We start from the raw sequence: 16517 nt of genomic DNA, 5'->3' as shown, positions 1-16517 counted from the left end.
TTATTTTCACATTGCAAGCACCAGAATTTGGATTCTAATGATCAAATTAGGAGTTTACCTAGTTAACTGTGGAACTCTATAAATATAATAAAAGGACTAGTTGCAAATGGCTGAATCCTTACTAGGGAGTCAAGTGCATGTGATACATTATGCAATATGATAATTATTTATCCATGCAAAAAATGAAACATTTACAATTGCCTCCTCAGTAAGAGGTAATGAAAACCTTTGGCATTGACTAGTGGGAGTCAGGACTGGATTAAATTTTCTTTGTCTTCTATTTTTAACATGCTACTATTCCTCTACTGTTACATTACACCATTCTTACCCTCTTTTGTAGGCATTCAGATGTCACATTCTTGAATTGTAAGCCTCCTTTCTTAATCTGTTTATTGAGTTGCCTAAAGCACATTTTAAGCATATACTCTGATTAACTGTATTGCTAGACAGAGTTCATTTCTTTCCAGTTGTACACTGTGAAATACCCACTGCTAGGCGTATATTTTGTGGAAATGGCTTCTTATTCAATTTCTGAGGCAATACATGAGTGCAAGACACACACGCCAAGGGAATAGTTATGGGCCTGTTTATTGTAGTGGAAAGAGTAAGTTGAGATCGGATCTGGGCTTCAAATATGTTCACCTTCCCCTCCCCCAGGGTAAAGCACCAAGAAGCGTGAGACATACTAGTTGTCATCCTGTCTGGTGATAGTGATTTACTATAACTGTTTCATGCCCATCCGACATTCACACCTAACAACATGATAATGGTACCACCTATAGTTTATAGTGTAATAGTGCTGGTGCCTATTACTATGGTGCCTGTTATCTATGGACTTGTGGTTCAATATATATTATATATATAAAAGAGATCTTTTCTGATATCTAGTAGGTGTATAGAGCATCTTCTAGGTGGTGGGCATTGGTACAAATGCTAGAACCAGGGCAGGAGACAAGCAACCAATTGCTGTTCTCGTGGAGCTTACATTAGTGTGGATGTGGATCAGTTTGGCCTTGGAGGAAAAGCAGGGCCAGCTGATGGGAATGTTTGTGCTCACTTACCAGAAGCAAATGTGGCACCATGTGTTTACAACATGAAGTAAAACTGTAAATTGTGGGATTTAGGACTCAAAGGATTGGTTGAGGGCAGATTCTGGAAACTCTGACATTGTATGGGTTGTTGGGGCCTCTTTATTTTTAAGCTATTAATAATTTTTGGTATAATGAAGTAAGAAAGATGGTGACATTAATGGCATTTCCTTGGCCTTGACTTGGGTCGGAATTAGCAGATCAGTCTGATGACTACCAATACTTACTACAATTCATCCTTGAGCAATAGCTTACATCTTAATAGACATGACTTCAGGTGTATTTGCATAAAATGAATATTTGTGATTTTGTGTTTCAAATACGTGGTCAAGTAGAAGGCAGAGTTCTGTATTTGGCATTAGTAAAGCAATGTGCTTTATGGTTGATATTCCTGAATTACTGCTATTGAATTAATCTGTTTAAATGAGACCAGCAGGAAAATAAAGCCAAATACTGACAAGAATGTTAGTGTTTGGTTTATTTTTTATATATTTATATTTTATAAACATAAATATAAATATATACATATATCTATGTGTATATATGTATATATCTACAACACCATTCTTGTGGATATGCTCCTTGTTTAGGACCCTAAGGAGGCAGTTGGGATAAGTGATTGAAATCTGAAATCTGAACTCAAGTTAAAGCTGTCAATATTAGAATAAAAAATAATTTAGGTACTTTCCTGGGCAAATTTTTCCTGCACATCGCAGGTTAATGAGAAGAAAAGTGACATATTCAAAATACCTTATCTCCCATAATACTACTTCAAATGTTTGGAAACAGCTATCATATCTCCTCAAAGCTGTAATGTCAAACTGAAATACAGACACATGATTCACAAATTGAATTGCTGCTGATTTGACTTACCTATACAAGACACCTTGTCGTTAACACAAATCACTGAATATTATCTATTGAGACTCTGGCCTTTTCAATTGATCCTTGTGCTCCACAGAGAGTTATATGAACCCATTCCTAGAACTGTCTAGCTCCCTGACATCTCAGTCTCATTTCAGGTTTTGAACTTGTTTATGGATTTCTTAGGGATGCAGTACATTGATGTTGCTTTTCAGTAAGAACGATTTATAGTGGGAACATCTCTTTGCCAGGTTGACAGTATTTTGAAAACAGTGAGACCCAAGTCCTTAACTCTGGTGGACAATGAAGCAGGGATGCAGAAGTAAACATGGACTTTGGCAAGAGGGGAGACTAAGGCTAATCAAGGCATATAAACACCTGCTTATTGTGGAAAGAGCCCGAGATTGATTTCTCCCCAGTTGCACAAAAGCAATTGGGCTGCAATTTTCACACTGTACTTAGTTTGAATTGTTGGGGAAAAATAAAGTTGTGTATTGATTAACATTTGAAAAACCAATTAGTACTTAGTTTGCTTGAAAGACAAAACAAGACCACAATGTCAGAACAAGATATAGGTGTTTCCAGGACTAACAAGCACCCCAGGACTCCTAAGTGGGTCCTGAAATTCTGAAGAAGCAGTTTCTGAATGGGGACTTGATTTCCATCAGAACTCCAGGGCCTGTATCCACACTTTTCAGGGGGCTGGGAAGGCACTTGTTGCTTCTTTGTTACCACACTGCTATAGAGTTGATACACTATGCATCTTTTTTTAAACAACACTCTTTTGGGGATATCTGCGTGGCTCAGTCAGTTAGGTGGCTGCCTTTGGCTCAGGTCATGATCCCATGGTCCTGGGATCCAGCCCCTTGGTTTCCTTGCTCAGCAGGGAACCTGCTTCTCCCCTGCTTTCCATTTCCCCTGCTTATTTGCATGTGCTCACTTGCTCTCTCTGTGTCAAAAAAATAAATAAAATCTTAAAAACAACAACAACAACAAAACAACCAACAACAACCACACTTTGTTTTTATTACATGCTGTTTCATAATGCTTTTCCTCTCCTAATTTCTTTCCTAATAGAACAAAGGAGACACAGTTGCCATGAACATGCAAAAATATCCAGAAATCAGCCATTTCTAAAATCTACCCCATGAACATTAGTTCCAAGGAATTGACAAAAAGTTATACAAAGGATAGTTTGTAAGGGCACGTGAGTTGGACAAGTGTTGAGTTCACTTACTTTAATAGAGAGCTTTGCTGCAGGACCTAGTAAAACTTTTACTATGCTAATGTAAATGGTGGCTCTCAAAGAAAAAAGAACTGAGAGGAATAGGCTGACTCATTTTTTTCCTTTGTTTCCCCACTTTGTTTGCCCATCCATCTGTCCATGCATCCATCCATCAAACCAACAAACTTCTTTCTTTCAATAAACTACATGTAAAAGCCTCAAATGGAGCAAGGGGCTGAAATGACTTACTGTGGAACAGAGAAGAGAATGTAAGGATAGAAGGAAAAGAAACTTGGCCTCATCTTGGAGATTTTTAGGACTTCTAATTTGGGGGTTTGCCTACTTATGGGGAACTTAAGTTTCCTGGGAATATTAAGAGGTATTTTTTTTTCTTTCTTATTTAGATTGTGATGGCTTTTCTTTGCAAGCACTGTTGAGACTGGAGATTAGAGGAGGTTGTGTATTGGGCCCAGAGGAAAGGAACCTAGGGACCATGGTGGTTTAGTCAGCAAAATGTGCCAGGTCCTGGGGCATAAAAATGACTAACACATGGTCTTTCGATCACTAATAGAGTCCAGAGATTCTCTGTTGCCCAGTAAGGAGAATTCAGCAGGGAAGTGAAAGTGATCAGAGAGCGATCAAGGGCACAGGTGCTAAAATCTCTTGTTTATCTCAGCTTGTCAGGGGGCACAAGGGAGGGGGCACCTTATGTTATGCAGGTGAGCAAGAACTACTTGCAAGGGTGATAGAATAGTGAATTCTCAGATCCAGGAGAAAGCTTAGCTGCCCTTCAGAAAAGCTTGGCAAAGGACAGGCGCATGAACTCTTCAAAGGGAATGTCTTCAAGTGGAGAATTTAATAGCAATAAACCTGAAAGGGAGGACTAGGGGCTGGCAAATTGCAAAACACATGAAACTTCACTATTATGAGCTTAAATCAATCAGTAATCCAACTGGTCAGAATCTAAATAAAGGCAGGAATATTAGTTGTTCAACCTAGGGCCTAGAGTTTCCCAAAGACACTCCTCCCTCAGGAGGGAGAAGAGTGGAACCCATTATGGACCAAGATCATTTTCTCCTGTGGAAACACTATATTCTCTCTAGAATAAGTTGCATGTTGTCCTGACATTTTTTATTTGGTTAGTAGCGCAAGAGCAGTGTATATATTAGATCTCTCTGAAGAGTTTGGTTTTTGCTGAGTGGTTAATACCTCTGTGTGTCTTGTTGAGATGTGACAGAAATGCCATATTCTGAGCACAGTAGTGACTGGGGAGAGGGCAGCCCCAAAGGTTTTTTAAACAGGGAAGATACTCTGATTCCAGGATTTGGGACCTTCGGACAGCACTGTGACTGTGGTATCTCTGGGGCTTTAATATGTTTGGGTCCTGGGGCCCTATAAAGCATCTTGAAATGGGTAATTGCCTACTTGATGTTTTTGCAGAGTTGCCAGAAAACTCCTCTTGTCCCTCCACAAATTTCTACTGGCTGAATCTGTAATTCTAGCTTCTCATCTTCATTCTTGTAACTCATGGCTTTGGAGCCAGTGACAATGCATGTGGGCCCGGCTCTTGATAGAAAGCTTTTTTGGTCCTTCACTACAGAGTAAATGTCCTTCAGAACAGTCCTCCATTCAGTAAACTCTGAATTTAAAAGTACATATTGAGTTTTGTCAGGACCCAGGTTAGGCACTTGGGAAAATGTGGAAAGTCAAACAGAAGCAGCTCCTGACTTCTTAGAATTTTTCGATTTTAATGACTCTCAAGTTTTCAAAACTGGGGTTGGTAAACTAGAGTCCTTGGTTCAAATCCAGAGGGCTGCCTTTTTTTTTTTTTCTTTTTTCTTTTTGGTAAATGAAGTTTTACTGGAACATGGGCACACAGTCCTTCGTTTATGTATTTTTGTTTTATTTATGGCTGTTTTTGAACTATAATTGCAGAGTTCAGGTTGTCATGACAGAAATCACATAACCTGCAAAACCTAAAATATAGAATATTTGACCCTTTCTAGAAAAATCTAGCCCATTCCTATTTTAAAATTCTTGGTATTAGAGCCTGATTCTTAGTTTTGGTATTTTTTTTTGTGTGTGTGTGTGGGTTTTTTTTTTTCCATTCTTAGATATTTTAAATCAGTAGATCCACAGGCATGTACCTGCAGACAGGCTCAGACCTCTGCTCTATCTGTTCTTCCCATGAAGGGTCTCTCCTAGCTCCATACATGTGCCTTTGATTTTTCCTTTAGCAGTTTCTCCTCTACTGTCCTCTTCTTTCTAGGGCAGATGTAGATGTTTCAGTCACCACAGTGTCTGTCCTCTGCAGTTCTCCATTGTCATTTCATCTTGCAACTTCTTCCTCCCCACTGGTACTAACTATTTTTTGATGGCCAGAAATCTGCATTTTCACCTCTGGTTCATCTCCTCGATTCCTCCCTATACTTCCAATTGCCTAGATCATAGGACTCTCTTAACTCAAACACAATATGTCTGAAACCAAATTCATCATCATTTCCTCCAAGCTAGCTTAGCCTCTGGACTTGGTGATTTTCTCTTATTAGGGGTATCTGTCTTTCTCTCTGACATCTCGGTCATTAATAATAATGGTCATATTTCTTTCAGATTTTACCTCTTGGTCAGAAAAAGCAAATCTAGTTGAAATCAGGACCTAAGGACAAATAACAAAGGGTGCAGGCTTATGAAAAGTTCACAAAGCTTACCTGATGTATAGACTTTCTTATTTTCCTTTGGGAGAGGTAAGAAAAGGAAAGAAATTTACCAGGATCAGGTACCTGCAGTGGGCCAGGCACTATGCCAGCCACCTTTTTAATGTAACATACAAAACACTCTCATTAATGCTGTAAGTATTTTTATCATTTTACAGATGAGAAATCTGAGTCTCAAAGATTATCCTTGTAAATGTCACACAGCTAGTGCATGGTGGTACTGGTAGCTTGATGTAAGTTTTGAATATGATTTCCCCATCCTCTTAAAGTATAGCAAATTGAGCTTCCACTCCTGAAAAATATCTTGGGATTTTATTGAATTGATGTTGGCTAAATTTTCTTTTTTAAGATATATCAGTCAACTGACTATGATATAAACAAGTAACATTGACTGTAGTTTTCAGTATCTGTTCCTCTCTTGCTCCCCACTAAAAGGTAATAATGATGATGGTAACACTAATAACAGTTGACACTTAGGGAATGATACACTGTGTGCTATACCCTACCTACCACACTGCATGGATATTTGATATTTGTCTTCACTTCTACCCTGTCATCCTGACTCTTTTGTTATCTCCACTGGACATATAAGGACACTGAAGTGTAGAGTGATTTTAATAACTTGCATACAGTCACATAGCTACTAAGTGGTTCACACACAGGCAGTTAGACTGCAAAGTTCTTAAGCTTGTTTTCTGTAACCAATGGCATGTTGTTACATATTTATCAACTGCCACTATTTTGTGTGATGGTGGAGGGGTGGGGAATTTGTAGCATTTATCAATTTCCGTGGTGTAAATATCCCCAAGCTGGCTAATTTCAAACTATGTTACTGTGTTGCATCACTGTCTCACAGTATACTTGCCTCATGGTATATGAAAAATTATAGCAATGGGCTCTTGTGATTCTGTGTTGACCTGCTCTGCACAGAACCAGATATAGGTACTTTAATGCATTAGGGAAATTCATTCATTATGCCCAAACGGTTGAAATATTGGTGAAACAGTGCCAAGAGGTTGGAGTGGATAAGAATGTTGTAAACTGGGGGGGGGGGGTGCTTAATATTACAGTGAAGGATGAGAGACATTCCAAGAGATTGAAAGGGTATCCTGGTGCAAAGTCATGAGCAAATGGGAAATGTTTGGGAGGTAGCGAGATCACATTGACTCATCTGGAGCAGAGAGGAGCTTAGGAAGAAGAGTCTAGAAAAAGAGCCCTTTTAACATTGTGCATATCATTTAGAGCTTTTAGTGGGTGGACAGTGGAGATTTCAGCCACTGGTTTGGAGTCTTGGAGGAAATAGTGCCTCAGACACCCAAGATAGTCAGTACCCAGGAATACTGACATTTAATGTTTTTCTGTAGATCATTCTGTGTACTGAGATTTGTAACATTGTTTTCAACCCAAATCCTCATCACAATAGGGTTGCTTTTTATGAAGATTTGAATGATACACATTTTAAATGAGCTTAATCCAAAAAAATTTTCAGAGACTCAATGCCCCAAGTTTGATTTAAGATACAGCCCAGAATTTTGAAAAATGCAACCTCAAAACTTCAAGGCTGTCAACCCACAGAAAGTATATACCATGTTAATGTCCTATCTTGTGGGCACAGCCCTTGAACTGTTGAAATGGAGAGAACTCATTCTCTTTTGTTGGGATTCTGTATCCCTGGTTTCTGTGCACTGAATATTCTGCAAATGATATGACACTTAGGTTATAACAGCAGTGACTTTTAAAATACATGGTCTTTATTATATGAAATAACTTTGTCATCTATGTGGCATTATTTATCTGAGCAGTGGAAAATATATCCATAGAATTAGTAGCCCGGGTCTAGAAGTTGAATTTGGTAAATCAGTAATGATATGCGATTGTTTTGCTAGAGGAATAAACATAACGAGAGATAATGCTGACATGAGTGATAATGCTAAAATAAAACAAAAATAGAATTAGAAAAAATGAACTTGTTGCATTTATATTCTGATAAAGTAAATAATCCTTCCCTATTTTAGTAAAGTATGATTATGATTATGATTAAGTTATATAATAAAATTTAATTTTGAACAGTAGAATTATGGGTTATGTGAAGGCCTAGGGATGCATGCCTCCCATATGTGCCCACCATGTACATTTGAGTATTGGATTGCAGTGCTCCCCTAATAGATACCAATCTGTTAAAGATTTTGCCATCTTTTCCCCAGTTTCCTTTTCTGCAGGGTAAGGATGAGGAGCTTGTAAGTGTGTACCTCTATAATGCTTGCAAATAAAATGCAGATGTCTATAATGGAAATGTGTGTGGACTTAGCCCATTCATTTGCCACCTAAAATATCTTTCTTGCATAAATTATCTAATATAAAACTGTACACAGTGTGATGTAGGAATGATGTTAGGGTTTGAAGCTGATAGCCAAGACAGAATTATTGAGACATCTTTGGTGCAAAAAGGTGATTTTATTAAATCATGGGGGCAGGACCTGTAGGCAGAAAGATCTGCAATGGGATCAAGAGGAGTGGCCCATTATACACTTTCAAATTAGGACGGGGTTAGGGATCACATAAGTCTCTAAGGAATTTTGCAAAGAATGTTTCTAGGACCTTGAGTACACTAGATGTTGTTGGGAAAAGGTCATTTAAAAAAAATTAACATGTAATATATTCTTTGCTTTAGGTCTGTGAATCATCATTCTTATACGGTTCACAGCACTCACCATAGCACATACCCTCTCCAATGTCCATCACCCAGCCACCCAATACCAACCCCAACTCCCCAGCAACCTCTGGTTTGTTTCTGAGATTAAGAATCTCTGGTGCTTTTTCTCCCTCCCCAGTCCCATCTCGTTTCATTTTTTTCCCCTCCTTTCTCCCCATGAGCCCCTGCCCTATCTCTCAAATTTCTCCTGTCAGAAAGATCATGTGATAATTGTCTTCTTTGGTTGACTTATTTTGCTCAGCATAGCATCCTCCATTTCCAGCCACAATGTTGCAAAAGGAAAGATTTCATTTCTTGATGGCTGCATACTATTCCATTGTGTATATATACCACCTCTTCTTTATCTATTCATCTCTTGATGGACATCTAGGTTCTTCCCTTAGTTTGGCTATTATGGACATTGCTGCTACAAACTTTTGGGTGTGCATGGCCCTTTGGATCACTACATTTGTATCTTTAGGGTAAATACCCAGTAGTGCAATTGCTGGGTCATAAGGTAGCTCTATTTTCAACTTTTTTGAGGAACCTCCATACTGTTTTCAAGAGTGGTTGTACTAGCTTGCATTCCCAGCAACAGTGTAGGAGGGTTTCACTTTCTCTTCATCCTTACCAACACCTGTCCTTTCCTGACTTGTTAGTTTTAGTCATTTTGACTGGTGTGAGGTGGTATCTCCATGTGGGTTTGATTTGTATTTCCCTGATGCCAACTGATGTTGAATATTTTCTTCATGTGTCTGCTGCCCATTTGGATGTCTTTTGCAGAAGTGTTTGTTCATGTCTTCTTCCCATTTCTTGACTGGTTCATTTGTTCTTTGGAGATTGAGTTTGATAAGTTCTTTATAAATTTTGGATACTAGCCCTTTATCTGATATGTCATTTGCAAATATCTTCTCCCATTCTGTCAGCTGTCTTTTGGTTTTGTTGACTGTTTCCTTGGCTGTGCAAAAGTGTATGATCTTGATGAAGTCCCAATAGTTCATTTTTGCCCTTGCTTCTCTTGCCTTTGGTGATGTTTCTAGGAAGGAGTTGCTATAACTGAGGTTGAAGAGGTTGCTTCCAGTGTTCTTCTTAAGGATTTTGATGGATTCCTATCTCACGGTGAGGTCTTTCATCCATTTTGAGTCTATTTCTGTGTGTGGTGTAAGAAAATGGTCCAGTATCATTCTTCTGCATGTGGCTGTCCAGTTTTCTAAACACCATTTGTTGAAAGGACTGTCTTTTTTCCTGCTTTGTCAAAGATTAGTTGACCAGAATTGAGAGTCTATTTCTGGCTCTCTATTCTGTTCCATTGATCTATGTGTCTGTTTTTGTGCCAATACCATACTCTCTTGATGATTATAGCTTTGTAATAGAGTTTAAAGTCTGGAATTGTGATGCCACCAACTTTGGTTTTCTTCTTCAACATTCCTCTGGCTATTTGGCGTCTTTTCTGGTTCCATATAAATTTTAGGATTATTTGTTCCATTTCTTTGAAAAAAATTGATGGTATTTTGATAGGGGTTGCATTAAATGTGTAGATTGCTTTAGGTGGCATAGACACTTTCACAATATTTGTTCTTCCAATCCATGAGCATGGAACGTTTTTCCATTTTTTTGTGTCTTCCTCAATTTCTTTCATGAGTACTTTATAATTTTCTGAGTACAGATTCTTTGCCTCTTTGGTTATGTTAATTCCTAGGTATCTTATGGTTTTGGGTATTGTAAATGGGATCAACTCCTTAATTTCTCTTTCTTCTGTCTTGCTGTTGGTGTATAGAATTGCAATTGATTTCTGTGCATTGATTTTATATCCTGACACCTTTTTATTGAATTCTTGTATGAGTTCTAGCAGTTTTGGAGTGGAATCTTTTGTGTTTTCTACATGAAGTATCCTATCATCTGCAAAGGTGAGAATTTGACTTCTTCCTTGCTGATTTGGATGCCTTTAATTTCTTTTTGTTGTCTGATTGCTGAGGCTAGGACTTCTAGTACTATATTGAATAACAGTGGTGATAGGGGACATCCCTGTCATGTTCCTCAACTTGGGGGGAAAGTTCTCAGTTTTTCCCCATTCAGAATGATATTCACCGTGGGTTTTTCATAGATGGCGTTTGTGACATTGAGGTATGTCCCCTTTAACCCTACACTGTGAAGAGTTTTGATCAAGAAAAGATACTGTACTTTTAAAATGCTTTTCAGCATCTATTGAGGGTATCATATGGTTCTTGTTTCTTTTATTAATGTATCACATTGATTGATTTGCAGATGTTGAAACAACTTTGCAGCTGAGGAATAAATCCCACTTGATCATGGTGAATAATCCTTTTATTATACTGTTGGAGCCTATTAGCTAGTACTTTGGTGAGAATTTTTACATCCATATCTATCAAGGATATTGGTTTGTAATTCTCTTTTTGATGGAGTCTTTGTCTGGTTTTGGGATCAAGGTAATGCTGGCCTCATAAAATGAGTTTGGAAGTTTCCCTTCCGTTTCTATTTTGTGGAACAGTTTCAGGAGAATAAGTATTAATTCTTCTTTAAATGTTTGGTAGAATTCCCTAGGGAGTCCATCTGATCCTGGGCTCTTGTTTGTTGGGAGATTTTTGATGACTGCTTCAATCTCCTTACTGGTTATGGGTCTGTGCCTGTTTTCTATTTCTTCCTGGTTCAGTTTTGGTAGTTTATAAATCTCTAGGAATGCATCCATTTCTTCCAGATTGTCAAATTTGCTGGCGTATAGTTGCTCATAATATGTTCTTATAATTGGGCGCCTGGGTGGCTCAGTGGGTTAAAGCCTCTGCCTTCGGCTCAGGTCATGATCTCAGGGTCCTGGGATTGAGTCCCACATCGGGCTCTCTGCTCAGCAAGGAGCCTGCTTCCTCCTCTCTCTGCCTGCCTCTCTGCCTACTTGTGATCTGTCTCTGTCAAAGAAATAAATAAAATTGAAAAAGAAATATGTTCTTATAATTGTTTGTATTTCTTTGGTGTTGGTTGTGATCTCTCCTTTTTCATTCATGATTTTATTAATTTGGGTCCCTTCTCTTTTCTTTTTGAGAAGTCTGGCCAGGGGTTTATCAATTTATTAATTCATTCAAAGAACAAGCTCTTAGTTTTATTGATCTGTTATACTATTCTTTTGGTTTCTATTTCATTGATTTCTGCTCTGATCTTTATTATTTTTCTCCTCCTGCTGGGTTTAGGCTTTCTTTGCTGTTCTTTCTCCAGGTCCTTTAGGTGTAGGATTAGGTTGTGTACTTGAGACCTTTCTTGTTCCTTGAGAAAGACTTGTATGGCTATATACTGTCCTCTCAGTACCACCTTTGCTATGTCCCAAAGATTTTGAACAGTTGTGTTTTCATTTTCATTTGTGTCCACGAATTTTTAAAATTATTCTTTATTTCCTGGTTGACCCATTCATTCTTCAGTAGGATGTTGTTTAGTCTCCATGTATTTGATTCTTTCCAACTTTCCTCTTGTGTTTGAGCTTTAGTTTCAAAGGATTGTGGTTTGAAAATATGCAAGGAATGATCCCAGTCTTTTTGTTACTGGTTGAGACCTGATTTGTGACCCAGGATGTGATCTATTCTGGAGAATGTTCCATGTACACTAGAGAAGAATGTGTATTCTGTGGCTTTGGGATGGAATGTTCTGAATATACCTGTGATGTCCATCTGGCCCAGTGCGTCATTTGTTGTTATTTTTCTTGGATGGTCTGTCCATTTCAGTGAGGGCATTGTTAAAGTTTCCCTCTATTGTATTATTGTGGATGTGTTTCTTTGACTTTGTTAGTAATTGATTTATATAGTTTGTTGCTCCCATGTTAGAGGCATAAGTATTTAAAATTGTTAGATCTTGTTAGACCCTTTAAGTATGATATAGTATCCTTCCTCATCTCTTATTATAGTCTTGGACTTAAAATCTAATTTATTTGAAATAAAAAATCTAATTTATTTGATATAAGGATTGCCACCCCAGCTTTCTTTTGTTGTCCCCTAGCATGGTAAATTATTTTCTACCCCCTCACTGTCTTACAGATAGCATATTGATGGGTCTTGTTTTTTCTCCTTTTTGTTACCCTGTGTCTTTTGATTTGGGCATTTAGCCCATTTACATTCAGGGTAACTATTGAAAGATATGAATTTAGTGCCATTGTATTGCCTGTAATGTGACTGTTACTCTATATTGTCTCTGTTCCTTTCTGCTCTGTTACTTTTAGGCTGTCTCTGCTTCGAGGATCCTTTTCAAGATTTTCTGTAGGGCTTCTTTGGTGTTTGAAAATTCATTTAGTTTTTGTTTTTTCCTGGAAGGTTTTTTATTCTCCTTCTATTTTCAATGACAGCCCAGCTGGATATAGTATTCTTTGCTGTGTATTTTTCTCATTTATTGCTCTGAATATATCATGGCAGTCCTTTCTGGCCTGCCAGGTCTCTGTGGATAGGTCTGCTGCCAATCTATTATTTCTCCTGTTGTATGTTATAGACCTCTTGTCTCAAGTCACTTTCAGGATTTTCTCTTTGTCTCTGAGACTTGTAAGTTTTACTATTAAATGCCAGGTTGTGGACCAATTTTTATTGACTTTGAGGGGGATACTCTGTGCTTCCTGGATTTTGATGCTTGTTTCCTTCACAAAATTAGGGAAATTTTCTGCCATTATTTGCTCTAATATACTTTCTGCCTCTCTCTCTTTCTTCTTCTTCTGGTATCCCAATTATTTTAATATTATTTCATCTTATGGTATCGCTTATCTCTCAAATTCTCCCTCATGGTCCAATAGTCATTCGTCTCTCTTTTGCTCAGCTTCTTTATCCTCCATTACTCTTCTATATCACTAATTCTCTCTTCTGCCTCATTTATCCTAGCAGTAAGAGCCTCCATTTTTTTATTGCACCTCATTAATAGCTCCCCCCCCACCTGGTTATTTTAGTTCTTTTATTTCTCCAGAGGGATTCTTTAGAATCTTTTTTTTTTTTTGAGCCCAGCTAGCACCTTAATAATTGTCATTCTGAACTCTAATTCTGACATCTTACTAATGTCCATATTGATTAGGTTCCTAGCCGTTGATCCTGCCTCTTGTTTTTGGTTTTGATTTTTGATTTTTTTTTTTTTTTTTTTTTTTTTTTGGTGGTGAGTTTTCAGCTTTGTAATTTTATTCAGGTAAGACTAGATAAATGAGAGAAGAAAATACTAAAAGGGTAGCCATGGCCCCAGGAAAATATACACTAATCAAATCAGAAGAGACCCAAAACTAGGGAGAGGAGAAAGGACAAAAGAAAGGACAAACCAAACAAACAAAAACTACAACAAATACACACACACACACACATATATATGTATTTGTTGAGAGAAAGAGAGAGAGAATGAATTAGACTGGTGAATAGAACAGAGCCACACATTAATTTTTGGGTTATTTTGGTCTGTTAGAAGAAACTGCTTTCCAAAATTTTAAAGAAAGAAAAACTTACATATATACAAAAATAAGGGTAAACACGATGAAGGGGATGAAATATGACTATAAAGATAAAAATTTTAAAAGATTTCAAAAGAGGAATTGAAAGAAGTTGGTTAAACAAGGAAGAAAAAAAAAAAGAGGAAAGAATGTGATCAGGCTGGAGACTAGAACAAAGCCATGTGCTAGATTAAGGTTTATTTTGATCTGTTAGAAGAAACTGAATCCCAAAATTTTAAAGAAAGAAAAACCTATATGTATACAAAAAATAAGGTTAAATGCAATGAAGGGATAAAATACAACAATGGAAAAAAAATTTTTTTGGAAAGGTATTTTTAAGATAAAATAGTTTAAAAAGGTTAAAATAGAAAAGAGGAAGTATTTTTGAAAAATAGAATAAGAAAAAAAATTAAAAAATTAACTTTGAAAGACTAAAGAATCATGGGAAAAGAGCCATGGATTCTATGTGTTGCATTCCACTACCTCTTGAATTCCACAGTTCTCATTGATCAGTGAACTTGGTCTTGCCTGGATGTTCTTGCTGATCTTCTGAGGGGCCTGTTGCCATGATTCTCAAATGTCTTTGCCCAAGGTGGAATTGCATCACACTTGCCAGTGGCCAGGCTAAGTAATCTGTTTGGGTTCACTCTCAGTAGCTTTTTTCCCTGAACACTTTCTGTACAGCTTTGGAGGACAAGAATGAAAATGGCAGCCTCCCAGTCCTGGCCCAGAAGAGCCAAGACCTCAGGGCCCCACTCCTGAGTGCACTCTTAGAGAAAAGCTGTCAGTCACTCCCGTCTCTCTGGTCTCTGGCTACATTCCAATGCTCAGCCTGTGACTGAGCATTTCTGTCTCTAGCACACAGCCCCATTTGGAGTCTCCAAACCCAGCAGATTCATTCAGTACACAGCCATGCCTCTCCTACCAGAGCAGACTTCTCAGGTCTGCTACTTGTGGGGTCCCTGCTGAAAGAGCAGTCTATCTTCCCATATTTCTCCTCAGATTCAGTTCTCCACATGTCCTACCTTCCAGAAAGTGATCACTTTTCTGTTCCTAGAATTGCTGCTCTTCTTCTCTTCGATCTCCTGTTGAGTTTGTAGGTGTTCAGAACGTTTTGATAACGATGTAGCTGAACTCCTGGGACCTGATGATATTTGTGTCTCCAACTACTCCAACAACTTGCTCCACATTTCCTTTCTTTATTGAAAAGAAATTTACCATTTAATAAAACCTTAGTCAGAAGACCCTTCAGATGTATCTTGATGGGCCATAAGCTTGGGGGATGATTGCCAACATATGATGTCTTGGGGGGTTTAGAGATAAAGGAAGTTTCAAAAAGAATATTTGTATGTTAGAATAGGCTTACAGGATGGGAGTGGGGGAGGTTGGGGAGGTCAGGCTAGGATTGCCTTTTGCCCTTAGGACATTGTCAGTGGTGAGGCAGTTGAGTCCCTAGAGGAATGTCACTCTGCCTGTTTCAAGGACTTGTCAATAGGCTCTAGGTAGTAAGGAAACTTAATAATTTTTCTTCTGCCTTTGTTTCCCACATCACAATGGGCCAGGGAAGAGTTGGGATTCACACCGAGTTTGCAAGCACCTGCTAATCAGTCTATGGCTTTCACCCAATAGTGTTTCATTCTGGGAAGAGATCTCTGGACAGCAGGGCATTATAAGCCATTCTCTTTCTCTTGTAATTCCTGACATTCTTTAACTATTAAATATATATTGCCCTGGTTTGTTAAAAACCATAAAATCCAAAGAAACACATTTCCCCAGACTGAGTGATAGTCTTTTAGAGGGCAATGATTCTGTCACTTGTACATTTTTGGATCTGTCCCAGAATGTAGCACTCTAGTACCTTCTCAAACACTGAGTACCTGGTGCTTTTCTCTATTAGTTGTAATTTCCCAGATAGAAGAGAAATGCTTACTTGTGTTTTTACTTCTTAACTTAAAAAAAAAAAAAGCAAAACAACAACAACAACAAAACCTATTCTTTTAATAAGCATTTGAATGAATAAGCATTTGAATGAAAGGGTGCTGGCTCACTCAGTGACTAACCATGCAGTATGATATAGACATCTAAACTCTCTAGACCTGTTTACTCATTTGTAAAATAAGGCAGTAAGACTAGGTATTGCATCAGAGGAAAGTTGGTCTCTAGAGATGCCCTGTGGAGCTCCATCTGCCCAACACTTTCATGAGCCAGGAGGGTGTGGAAGGCATACTAATCAACATCGCAGAGGACTTGGAGCTGGAAGGCATGGTTACTGTTTAATTGACAAAAGCCATAGACAAAAAGACTGTGGCAGCTTGGAACAATGGGCTACATTCCAAAGGTAAATTTTTCCTCTGAATGGCAAGCCTTCTATAATGATGTAAAACAAGTAAAGACAAGACAGGAAGCCTGCAGCTTTAGAATGGTACCTGTAAGTAAGACTTTGGTTAAGTAGGCTACAAGGTTGTGTATGATATGGCTTCAATAAAAA

Source organism: Mustela putorius, unplaced genomic scaffold (assembly GCF_011764305.1).
Source record: "Mustela putorius furo isolate JIRA1106 unplaced genomic scaffold, ASM1176430v1.1 tig00003850_pilon_pilon_pilon, whole genome shotgun sequence".
NCBI classification, from domain to species: Eukaryota; Metazoa; Chordata; class Mammalia; order Carnivora; family Mustelidae; genus Mustela; species Mustela putorius.
The sequence above is the reverse complement of the archived record's forward strand: the minus strand, read 5'-3'. Positions refer to the sequence as shown.